The 13,672-nt window shown below is 45.5% G+C and overlaps 2 pseudogenes; both read left to right on the forward strand.

The window, feature by feature from the left end:
• The first annotated feature begins 6,091 nt into the window (after nucleotides 1–6,091).
• Nucleotides 6,092–9,765, forward strand: LOC119360359 (annotated as a pseudogene).
• Nucleotides 9,766–11,636: 1,871 nt separating this feature from the next.
• The window catches only part of LOC119360360, a 2,493-nt pseudogene continuing 457 nt past the window's right edge, over nucleotides 11,637–13,672 (forward strand).

Raw genomic sequence — 13,672 nt, forward strand, 5'->3', positions numbered from 1 at the left:
TGGATGATGTGGAGCACCTGTTTTATTGTGAAATGTTTAGCGAATGATGTAAGTGTGATTTGATTTTAATAAAGCTAGCCATGATGTCCTTCCTCTAAAAAGTTGCTTACGGGGGGTGCTTCATAAAATAAACCTAGTTTTCTTCAAGCACCAGTGGTTATCTCTATAGGATGGATGATTAATTAGAAATCTACCATATGAAAATAAGCATCGGTGCTTAAAATACTGATTTTTTTGCCTAAACACCTCCCTTTTTCTAAGCTTCCGATGCCATGGTTTATTTATGTTGATGCTGAGTTTCTGCTGTGCATGCAATTTTGAACCACATTTTCTATGCTATTCCAAGATGTGTTGTGTATGTGATGCTGAATTTGCCAGGTCCCCTTTCCCAAGGTTGGAAGTTATAGCTTTAGTAGTCTCCGTATTGAAAGTGCCGCGTCGTAATGCTAACACAACTAAACCGGCTATTCCACCTACCAATGCAATCGGAAGGTGGGAATGACTTTTGCAAATGGTACCCCTTAATCAATGATTTTGCTAGAAAGACCGAAGTCTAATCTTTTTTTAGAAGAACCGAAGTCTGACATGGGAACCTCAAAATTCCGGCCCAAAAGCCTGAAAATAGAAGCCTATGCGTGGCCCAAATTGTCTTTTAGGCTGCAATCAAACCGAGCCCAACCCTAAGAGACAAGCCAAACCCAGCTCGTCCTGCTTTTTTCGGGTTAGGCGATCCGATGCCCTGGTTTATTTATGGAGTACTGTTATATCCACAGATCATTAGACTTGTCGGGTTCGTGCTGGATTAGGGAGGGGGGAGGGGGCGCCCAACTAAAATTCAGGGTGTGGGGAGGTGAGGGGTTGCTTGTAAGGCTAAATTTTGTTGTGCATGCGATTCTGAACCGTGTTGTATGTGATGCTGAATTTGCTTTCCCGAGGTTGGAAGCATATTTAGTCTAACCTCTGTATGGAAAGTGCCGCGCATAATGCAAAAACAACTAAACCGGAATTATTATTTTATTTGTCTGATATAATACGTGTCTCATTTATATCATAAAGATTATAATACAAGCCACATATATATCGACATTGCAAAACTGAAAGCAGCGCGCTAGCCTTTACACAAAGAAACACCAGCCAAGATGTAAAAAGACAAACAAGTCCGAAGAAACCATTTAGCCTGACATCAACACCCATCACCTACCCCTGGCACCACCACAACAACCACCAAAGAAAAAAATGATGGATCACCTAAACACCCGAGCTCGATGCGGCTCCATCGCTGATATGCAGGTTTGCAGACCTCCAAGGTGGCTCGCCAAAGGCGAAACCACCATTACCGTTGAACGAATCAGACCAAGGCAACAGCCTGGACACACCATTGAACTCCAGATCTGGCACCCCACATGACTAAGACATCGGAGTAGGAAACCATACCTGCCATCAAAGTACCACCAACTAGCACACGATCCACCATTTTCTAGATGCCGCTAATGCAGACCATAATCTGCATCCGGTCTTTAACTACCTCCCAGGCTCCACGCTGGTACTGGAGCAAACGTTGTCGCAATGACAGATCCCGAGGACCCAGATCCATCATGAGGATGTTGCCGCCGTCCCACCATCCTTCCTTGAACAGACTGGATTCCAAATCCATACTAAACCATAGGACTGACCGCCTCTTTGGAGTAGGATTTGAAAAAACTTTATTTAGCATCACCGTCGCCACCGCCGAAGCAAAAGAATGAACAACCGAAAAGCTAAGCTAATTTGGTCTAAAACTATCCACACGCGCCAGAGGAAAACGGCAAAGGAAGCCCCTGGCGACGGGCACTGGGGACTTGCCTTTTTCTTCTTGAGTAAGAAAGAACGATACAACTAAACCGGCATTATACCACCTACCAATGCAACGGAACTAGGGAAAGAAACAGAACTCTTCTACTTTGTACAATACGCAAACCAACAAGTGGTTGGATGGTTAGATGGACATTGCTATCCCCAGGCCCCAGCCCACCAGGGTTCAATTCCTGGTTCTTGCATTATTCCTAGATTTGTTTCAACATTTTCGACGATGCGCTTTCAGTGGGGAGAGACGTTCCCGTCGACGATGGGGCGCCTACGGTGACTTCGTTTATCTGAAGATGATATGCTGGCTGCATGCATCGTCCAGATACAGAGACCGGGGATATATCTTAAATAATCTATGATCGGCACGCATGGGTTCCCGACCATTCTGGACGACCTCTTGACCCTGCTGGGATATCGCTGGTATCCTCAGTACACTGTGTATGAGCTCTACCGCGAGTTCAACCAGGAGATGTATCACGCTAAGGTTGATATCTATGATCGGCAGAACAACTCGACCCACGAGTTACATACCTTTGAGGGTATTGGAGTGACTGTCGAGATGTCAGTACAGGAGGTTGCCTATGTTGCTATCTGCAGCCTCCGTAGAGAGCATCCACGCTTGGAGGAGACCGGGTTCAGATACTTCCCATACCCACCAGTTGGGATGATACTAGGTGGTACACTGATGTGTGTACCCCCTACGTGAGCCGTCGGTACGACCCTCATTATATGGTTCGATACATTGAGGTTCTAGATCGCACTGTTCGAGCTCTGACTGTTGAGTTGTACGCCATGCGTGCACGCTACTATGACACTCTGGAGCGGATGCATCCACTGGGTACCACAACGGTTCTTCCTTCGTTCATTCCTTACCCGCGTAGGACGGAGATGCCACCGGGTCTTGTGTGGCCTGAGGTTGGGGGTGATACCCCTGCTTGTGGACCTCTTCTTCGGCCTGGAGATTAGCTGGTACACCAGAGCCGCCACGGCATGCAGCCTCCTTCCCTCGAGCACCGCCGGGCTTTTCTTCACCGACAGTTGCTTGACTTTAGAGGTTTTCCCCGACGTTGATGTAGCATATTGCTATGTCGCGTTGTTGTATCCCTCCACCATGTGCCTGTGCGCCGCCTAGTCAGTCTAGACTACCTTTCCCTTTCTGAACTCGTACTTATGGCTTGTAACCGAACTTATGTATGGATCTGTATGTCGTGTTTGGCTACTATGTTGTATCCATCGAACTTCTTTCATTATGCATGTTTCATCGTGAAGGGTTCCTTGTCTTTGCAAATTTCTCCATGCTGAACTATCCTTGTTATATGTTAGCAGGATGATTAGACCTGCTGGTCGTGGTCGTGGTGGCAACACCCCACCACCGCCTGAATACATGGCTAGTATGATCCAACAGTTTGAGCTCAACCTCCAGTTCATGGAAGGAATGTTGGCTCAGTTTCCTTGCCCCAACATGAACCAGCAGCCAGCCACTATGACACTGAACGACTTTGCACATCTCAACTCAAGCATCTATCGCAGCTCAACTCAGCCACTTGATGCTGACTACTGGCTCCAAGACATCACTTTCGAGCTAGAGTCTGCTGGTGTAGCCCCTGCCAGCTATGTCACCTTTGCGACATATTATCTGAAGGGTCCCGCTGCTCAACGGTGGGATAGCCATAGGCGTTTTTTACCTGCTGGAACGGTCATCACTTGGCCGGATTTCCAAGCTGCTTTTCATGCTCGTTTCATTCCTCAAGGAATTATGGACAGGAAGAAGCGCGAGTTCTGCAACCTCACCCAAGGCAACAAGACTGTGGATGCTTATCAACGGGAGTTCCTTGACTTCTCCCGCTATGCTGAAGATGACGTTGCCACTGATGCACGTAAACAGGAAAAGTTTCGTGATGGACTTCAAGCCGATATCAAGCTGGCGCTCCTCGTGCATGACTTTGCGGATTTCGCCACCTTGGTGAACAAGGTCATTCAGGTCGAAACTGGTCTATAGGAGCACCTCGGATCCCTCAGGCGCAACCGTGATGCGGGTTCATCTTCGGGCCCGTCATCGCAGAAGCGTAAGATATGGATCCCTCACAACATGTATCCACCAGCTGCCCCTGCACCAAGACAGACCCATGCTGCACCTCGTCTGCCTCCTCCACCACCTGGACAGCCGAGACTTCAAGCTCCTGCTTCCCGTCCCAATGATGGGCTATGCTTCAAGTGTGGTCAACCACGACACCGTGCCATGGACTGCTCTCAGAATCAGTACCAGATTACCCCCTTAAACTGGTCGTGGTAACAATCAGCCCCGCAACAACAATGCCATGACATATGGTCGTGTCAAGCCAACCACATTGATCTGAATGAAGCTCAAGACCAGCCTGCTACTGTGTTGGGTACTCTTCTTGTTAACTCAGTACCAGCTTCTGTTTTATTCGATTCAGGAGCATCGCATACTTTCATATCCGAAGATTTTGCATCCATGCATGGCCTTAAATTCGAAGAAATGAACAACCCGCTAGTGGTACACACACCCGCGGGCCAATGTCGAACCACCATGGTTAGTCTCAACGTCCCCGTTGAAATTGAAGGGCTGGAATTCCATGTTCCCCACATTGTTTTGAAGTCGTCCAATATCGACCTCATCCTGGGGATGGAATGGTTGAAAATGCATACCGCTTCTATCATTTGCGCCACTAAAACCGGGCATCTACTTCATCCGTCAAGTGAGATAGTGAGATACCATGCTCATCTTGTTTGGAATGCCGAAGCACGGATTTATTCCTTGGATGCGTGAAAAACACTACAAAGCCGAAGTATCTCTCCGGTCCGCGTTCTTGGTCAAACTGAACGTCGCAACATCAGAGGGCTTTCAAAATTCTAAAAAGTTTCAGTGGTCAAATCCTTCTGAAGATGAAGCCACTTGGGAACTCGAGGATCGTCTTCAAGATGAATAACCTGTTTTGTTTTCCTTCTACCTCCTAAAATCTGGGGACGAGATTTCTTGTAGTGGAGGAGATTTGTAACGCACAGATAATTAAGCTACAGTAATTCTTGGCTAATGATGCCACGTCATCATTTTTACTGTTGCTAATCTCGTTTAGATTCAAAACGGTTGAAAATTCAAATTTTAAAACAAAGTTAAAAATAAAAGTTCTCAAGTGTCATTACAAAAATGTTTAGAGTGTGGCAAATATTCCATAACCAATTATGGTGCTGACACAACATTTTTTTAATGTATTTAAATGATCTTTGGTGAATAAAACAGTGACTAAAACAATTATTGAATGCCTTTAAATAATAAAAAAATACAAACCGATTTTATTATTGTGCCAAATTAATTATGGCAGTAGCCTAAGTAGTAATACTAATTTTGGGGCTAGTTTTATAGTTTACAAAACTAAAAATAAATACATGAAAGGAAACTTAATTGAAAACAGAAAACTATAAAGGGAAAACAAAACAAAATAAGTAAAATAATAAAAGGAAAAGGCCCACCACTGTTCCCTATGGGCTTGGGCCAACTGGCCCCTAGCCAGCCCACCAGCGCCGTGCCTCCCCCTCCCTGTTCACAAGGGGGGTCGTGGGCATGACCGATGCCCGCCACGGCACCACTCGACGTCGTGGTGTCCCTCTCCCCCGGCGAAAACCCTAGCTACTTCCCCCTCTCCCTCGTGCCCCCACTCCCTGATCTGGACGCCCACGGCCCTGCGGCCGACGCCCGAAGCCGAAGCTTGCCGTCGTTGCCACGGCGGCCACAACCACCACCTTGCTCCGCCGTCATGTCGTGAAGCTCCGCCGGACCCCGCTGCAGCCTCCCCGACCTCGAGCCCGAGATCTGCGTCATCACAACCTCGGATTGAGGCCGTCTTCTTCCTCGAATCGCCGGCGCGTCTCCGACGAACGCCGTCGACTCCTGCTGCTAATAAACTACCAAGGGCCATAGGCGTGCCGCTCGGTGAGCTTCTTCGTCTTCTGTTCATCCCCGTTAACCCCCTCGCACACCGCAGCTACCTCGTCGCCATTGTTGTGAGCCTGTCGCCGCGAATCGCCTCGCCGCCGTGGCCATGGCCCGTGTCGTGCTCGCGTGAGCACGACATCGAGCTCCTGGTGCTCACAGGAGCCCAACAAGCACGAGCGCGTGCCTCCCCGTGCCTCGTAGCTCCGTTTCCACTAGCGCCCGAACTCCGGCGCCACTTTAGCTCATCGTCGGCGCCGCTCAGGTCGTTCCCGGCGCCTCTCGCTAGCCTAGATGGACGCGACACTCGCTGCTCGTTCGAACGCACCCGCGCGCGCATATCCCGTCTACTACGCACTTCTCTACGTAGCTACTGCTCGCCTGCTGCCGCTGCTACCTCAGTGGTCGCCAGCTGCTGCCGTTGCCGCTCGGCGCCGCCTCCTCTGCCGCGCCACCGCGGCCTCTCCCGCCTCCGACCGCTGCAAGCTCTGCCCCGCCTGCGCCCACGCGCCTCTGCCGCCCGGCCTGCGCGTTGGCCGCGCCGCGGCCGGCCTCTGTCGTGGCTGGCGTCGCCGCCCCTGGTGGCTTCAGGCGCAGACGGGCGCCCACGCCCGCACCCGTTTTACCCGCCCTGCTAAGGCCTTGTGGGCCGCTGACCAGAAGGGCCCACGCCCCTGTCCCAAAAAAGGGGGTTTAAAAATATTAATAAAAATAATTCTTAATTAACTAATTAATTAGTCAATAATTAATTATTTAACTTAATTAACTCTGTTTAACTACCCTAATTAACTAGGTTAGCTAATCACATCTGTTTAATTAAGTTGGGTCAATGAGAGGTGGACCCCAGTCAAACATTTTGACCGGTCAACAGTTGACTATTGACTGCTGACTGCCAGCCTCTGTATTGCTCTGATGTGTACACTTTGTGTGTGCACATAACAATTTAGTCTTTTTTGAATTAATATTAAATCCAATAATTTCATAATATTGTTAAAACTTTAAAGAATCTTATAAATTAATCCGTAACTCGGATCGAAAAACTTTGTACATAAAAGTTGCTCAGAACGGCGAGATGAATCCAAATATGTTCTCTGTTCGTCTGCCACATGTGCCTAGCATAGCAAACATGCAACCGTCCCCCTCCGTTTCATCTGTCCGAAAATGCCAAACTCCGGGAAAGCCTTCCCGGATGTCATCCCACTTCACCAGTATTGTGTAGCACCGCGTTAGAACACTCCTATCCCTGCATGTTACCCCGTCATACATCTGTGTTGCATCTATTGCATTATATTAATGTTTCTTCCCCCTCTTCTCTCCGGTTGACCCCGAGACCGCTGCTGATGCCCCTGTGATCGACTACGTCGACGACGATCCTTCTTCCCTTTCAGCGGAGCTTCCAGACAAGCCCCCTCTTTGATCATCCCGATATTGCCCATTCTATTCTCTCTTGCTTGCATTAGATTTTGCTACTGTTATTGTTTGCTCCTATTCTGATGCATAGCCTGCTTTTATACCTGCTGTTGTACCTTACCTGCTTATCCTAAACTCCTTAGTATTGGTTGGTTAGTGATCCATCAGTGACCCCCACCTTTTCCTTGTTGCTCCTGCTTCATATCGACGCCTCGATCAACGTGATTGACGACCAGAGCCCGACATCTCACATCACATCACGCCCCTTTTGTTGCTCGACTCTGCAGAGTTACCATCGAGTGTCGAGGGCGGAACCTCATACATCACTCCTGATGAGATCTCTATAGTATAGCTATTCGGTCGTGGTCATCGAGGGTGGTTCCTCCTTCACCATTCTTGATACAGCTCTGTCGTGCAACACCTCAAGTGTGAACCTCGAGGGTGGTTCCTCTTACGTTTACCTTGATGATTACATCGAGTGGAATCCACCGGGGGTGATTCCTCGGGTTTTCCCCTTGATGTCTGAACACACAGTTACCTTGACTTCACTTGAGACCGTTGTGAAAGCCGGTTGGGCCCGGAGAGCACCCGTGCGATGTGATAGTGGCAGCTGGCTGTTTAGCGGTATCACCCGGGAGGGGGTGATAGCTCCGGACTTGTCCCGACAGCCGTCACTTCTTTTTAATAATGCACTAACAGGTTTGGGTATTTGTTTTGAGTTGGCCTTTGGCCTTTGCACACTAACCTCACGCAAGAATAGTGATGGGCCTCGACGTCGTGGTATCAGCCGAAGCTTTGTCAGACGTCCAGTTCAGCATTGCGGCACAGCCTGGTCGGTGCCCCAGTGGAGGTGGCCTGGATCGCCCTGCGCGCAACAATCTGGAGTGCAACGGGCGATGGGCCCAGACCCCGGAGGCTTAGGATGTAGACCGGCGGGGACCTCTCTGCTGAGCCTAGGTAGGGTTGTGATGTGTTGATCTTCCGAGGCTGGGCATTGACCCAGAAAAGTGTGTCTGGCCAGAGTAATCAAGCGTGTTGGAAAATGTAGTGCACCCCTGCAGGGAAGATTATCTATTAATAGTCGTGTCCACGGTAACGGATGTTCAGACTTATATCCCGATCTTATACAACTACAAATGGATACTTGAGATATGTGGCTCCGAGATTTCTTTCCCGCAGGGTGTCGGGGAAGGATATTTGGGCATTGATGTTACAACATGTTTCTTAATTAAACTGCTATACTTTACTCTCCTACATGATACAAGATGCTCGGAGCTGCTTGAAGATGCTAGTATTTGATAGGCTAGGCCTTCCCCCCTTTTTATTCTGGCATTTTGCAGTTCAGTCCACGGATACAAACCTTCCATTTGATACCACTTCATACTTATTATAGATCTGATGCTTGCGAGTACTTTCGATGAGTACTCACGGTTGCTTTGCTACCCCTTTCCCCCATTTTTTCTTCTTTTCAGTTGATGCAACCAGATGGTGGATCCCAGCAGCCAGATGCCACCCCCGCCGACTACTACTACTACCCTGAGGGTGCCTACTACTACGTGGAGTCCGCCGACGACCAGGAGTAGTTAGGAGGTCCCAAGCAGGAGGCCTTGCCTCTTCGATCATTGATGTTTGTGCTAGCCTTCTTAAGGCAAAACTTGTTTAACTTATGTCTATACTCAGATATTGTTGCTTCCGCTGACTTGCTTGTGTATCGAGCTTATGTATTCGAGCCCTCAAGGCCTTGGCTTGTAATATGAAGCTTGTATGTCTTTCTTTTGTGTTTAGAGTTGTGTTGTGATATCTTCCCGTGAGTCCCTGATCTTGATCGTACACGTTTGCGTGTATGATTAGTGTACGATTGAATCGGGGGCGTCACAATCTCCTCTGTTGCGCTCGTATCCTACGGGACTTTCTCCAACTACGACGCAACCCAACTAGAGGAGCTTGGCAATGGGATGTGTAATTCGGGCAAATCTTTTCTATGCGTTGTTAGGTCCAACGAGGCACACAAGCTATCCAAGGAACTCAGGAAGAAATGTGAGAACAATGGATTGATTGTTTCTTGGTGCCCCCAACTTGTGGTTCTAGCACACAAGGCCATTGGTACGATATCACAAAGCAATATTTTTTTCCTTCTAGTTTGAAAATGAATTAGATGGTTTGACAAAACGAGATGCTAGTAATAATATTTCCTTTTCTATTTTGTAAACTTATATGTAGGATGTTTCGTTACTCACTGTGGCTAGAACTCAATGCTTGAGGCGGTTATTTGTGATGTACCACTTGTGGGAATTCCGCACTGGGCGGACCAACCCACCATCGCAAAGTATGTGGAGAGCGCATGGGGTATGGGTGTGCGAGTGCAGAAGAGCGAAAGTGGATCACTAAGTAGAGCGGATGTCGAGAGGTGTATTAGAGAGGTCATTCATGGGGAGAGGAAGGGTGAGTATAAAAGGAATGCTATGAAGTGGATGCAAAAGGCCAAGGAGGCAATGCAAGAAAGGGGAAGCTCAGACAAGCATATTACTGAATTCGCTGCCAAGTATTTGTCAATTTGAATTTTCAACAATGCAATCTTTATTTCGAAATAAGCAAGTAGGCAATGATTCCAGGCATATGTTTTTAGAAGAGACAGTGTTTTCCATATGTAATTATAGTGCTATCTTCTCACCATTTTGAAGGATAATGAAATTTTCGTAAATTAACAGCCCGTGGAAAAATGGTTTACACGTTATGTGCCGTTTTCCGTAAATTTAATGTGGACTATAGCTATTATGAACAACTAACTATATACTGTGTATATGGTTTGTTCTCAGTGTTCCACATGCGAAAACAATTGCCCATGTTAAAGCAAGTTGATTATTCTCTATTTCATGGATGATCTTTAGATACATAAGCAACTGCTACAGAACAAAAAGCACAACTGCTACAACAACACTAGAAATGCAGAGGAAACAACATTACAAAAGGAGAGGAAGCAGAGGCCGACAAGTATACAAGTATTGGGGATAACCATGGGGACTTGATCATGGTGAGCTTCCTACTAAATACAACAGGGAATAATTTATATTCAATCAAATATTTAGAAATCAAATCTTTATTGTTGAGCAACATGGGGAGTTTCATCTAGTATTTAAATTCTCTTTGTCCAAGGTAAAAACAAGATGTTATGATTTAGTAGAAAACTCCTAAAAAACACCCATATACTCTATGTTTTTCTATTTGCATGTAAATTATTAAATCATAAACTATAAAAATGTTAAGATGAATTTGCTACACCATAAACTTTAGAGAACTCTAGTATAATTATTTAAGGATGGACACAAAACATATAAAATATATATACATATATATTTAAGTGCCACAAAATGGGAGAAGACATGCAATTTTGTATTTTGGAGTATTTGGTTAAAATGTTCTTAATCTACAATGCATTGAAAATAATGTAATTTGTAATGCCTAATTGTCCTAAACAATATATATGTTAACTATGATTATGATTTTATAATATGAGTCTTAAAGAAAGAATAAGCTTGGTATAAATAGTTATATTTATTTTACTCGCTCTTGGGCACTAAGCATGGATTATATATAATATGTCATAGACAAAACACGTTTCTCTAAAATTATAGAGAATTTACATGCAGTGCGGATCTATAACCTGAAAAGAGCATCAGAAGGGCTCGGCAGACAACATTTTGTGGATAGATCAGTTGTCATCCCGACCATCAGTGAACTTTTAAACACTTCGAGGGTAATATTTGTTGGGGATTTAGTCTAGAAATAAATCTACTCAATTGACTCGGAAATATATTGTGAATATAGTTCAGAAGCATCACTTTTTTGCTCGCTCATGCTATAGTGAACATGTTGGTTATTTGGTCAATTATCGATTCCGTGGAAATCACTATTCCCAATAGTTTTTCATAAACTTATTTAGTGAGTTTTATTCCTTTGTCATTGCATTCCAGTTAATTTTTTTTTGCAATCTGAAAATAGTTTTATTCCATCATAATAGGGTTAAAATCGAGAGGCAAAAGATCCTCTATACATGGTGGTAAGCTACGTAGCCATACAACAATACAACTTTCTACTCAACTATACGACGCCAACCGATTTGCCACACTATTTTGCTCACGCTTGATTTTTATGGGAATATACTCTCTCCCTTGGATAAGTAACTTTATCTCTACCAGAAAATAACCATATACCGATCTCGAGAGACCTTCCCCGGACAAAGCTAACAATGCTTCCGAGAAGTATGATTCGACAATAACAGGAGATTCAGTATGTTGCGACAGCAACATCATATCTTTGCATGATAGCATGCAACTCCGGCTCAGGAGCATCATTGCAATTAAAGTTATATCGATATGTGGCAAACAGAACCCCACCATCATGTCGTCTCAAGATTGTGCCACCCACCACCATGTCGTCCACTCCTAAGAAAGATCCATCCACGGACAGGGCAACACAATTCCCTCTAGGCGGCGGCCACGACACAGTTTTTGCTACTTTCTTTCTATTTCTGGCCTCACATCCATCACTGGCATCTTCCTCTTTATAAGCTCCTCTATATTGTGCCTCCTACATAGTTCAAGTGATAACATATAGCTTTGAAGATAATCAGCAGATACTTGAGATGATGGGACATCTTCCCCATCTGTATTGTACATTCTTAAGGACCAAATTCTCCAGACTAGCATTCAGTGGGTGCAGAGGAGAAAAGCTTAGCTGCAAACCCGCTTTCGCCTAAGTTAAAAATATAGTCCGAGTTAGGATCTGCTCCACACTCAGAAGCTTAGCTGCGGACCAGCTTTCGCCTAAGTTAAAAATACAGTCCGAGTGATGATCTTCTCCACACTCGGAAGCTTAGCTGCGAACTCGCTTTCGCCTAAGTTGAAAATACAGTCCGAGTGAGGATCTGCTCCACACTCGGGGGCTTAGCTGTGAACCAGCTTTCGCCTAAGTTAAAAAAATAGTCCGAGTCATTCGCCGCGGCGCCGGAGTCTCAACCTGCGTTCCTTAAGACGGCTATCGGGCAGTTCGACAGGTGGAGAATGTCGAGGACGTGCTCGTCAACTCATTCAAATCCATCGAGCCAAAGGTTAGTCTTGTTTCATGCGCTTTACTGACTCAATGGGTTTGCAAACATGGAATTCTTTCTTCATCTTTGTTTTCAGACATCTTTATACATTTTGACATATAATAACGAGACTAAAATCTTTACAGAAAAAATAGTGCTTGACATTTTGCCTTCTGAGCAGGAGGGAAAGTTCATGGAGTTAACATGGAGAGCGAAGACCGTAGGTCCACCTTGCCATCGTTTTACCTTGATGACCATCGTCTTCTATCCAACGAGTCTTATGGTTTCAACCTATTAGGCAGCGATTCACCGTGCATGGATTGGCTAGAAAAACAGAGCATCTCCTCTGTTGTTCTCGTATCCTATGGGACTTTCTCCAACTATGACGCAACCCAGCTAGAGGAGCTTGGCAATGGGATATGTAATTCTGGCAAAGCTTTTCTATGGGTTGTTAGGTCCAACGAGGCACACAAGCTATCCGAGAAACTCATGTCGAAATGTGAGAAGAATGGATTGATTATTTCTTGGTGCCCCCAACTTGAGGTTCTAGCACACAAGGCCATTAGTATGATATTACAAAACAATATTTGTTTCCTTCTTGTTTGAAAATGAATTAGAATATTTGATAAAATGAGAAGCTGGTAATAACACTTCCTTTTTTATTTCATAAACTTATATGTAGGATGTTTCGTTACTTAATGTGGCTGTTTGTGGTGTAACACTAGTCGGAATTCCGCACTGGGCGGAGCAACCCACCATCGCAAAGTATGTGGAGAGCGCATGGGGTATGGGTGCGGGAGTGCAGAAGAGCGAAAGTGGATCACTAAGGAGCGCGGAGGTCGAGAGGTGTATTATAGAGGTCATGGATGGGGAGAGGAAGGACGACTACAAAAGGAATGCAATGAAGTTGAAGCAAAAGGTCAAGGAGGCAATACAAGAAGGGGGAAGCTCAGACAACCATATTGTTGAATTCGCTGCCAAGTATTCGTCAATTTCAATTTTCAACAATGTAATCTTTATTTCAAAATAAGCAAGTAGGCAATGGTTCCAAGCATATATGTTTAGAGGAGAAATTTTTTCCATATGTAACTACCGTGCTATATTCTCACCATTTGGTACAACGCTGAAATTACATAAATTAACGGCCTGTGGAAGAATGCTTTACACATTATGTGTTGTTTTCAGTAAATTTATATATGGGTTGTAGCTATTACTAACAACTAACTCTATACTATGTATATGCTTTCTCTCAGTGTTCCACATGGAAAATGATGGATGATATATAATTCGCGGAAGATGAGTTCATAAGCCTGAAGTCCATCATATACGAACGTGCATCTACGGGGCATCATGCATTGCATAGTGATGTGGTAGAATTT

This window comes from Triticum dicoccoides, chromosome 2B, assembly GCF_002162155.2.
Source record: "Triticum dicoccoides isolate Atlit2015 ecotype Zavitan chromosome 2B, WEW_v2.0, whole genome shotgun sequence".
NCBI classification, from domain to species: domain Eukaryota; kingdom Viridiplantae; phylum Streptophyta; class Magnoliopsida; order Poales; family Poaceae; genus Triticum; species Triticum dicoccoides.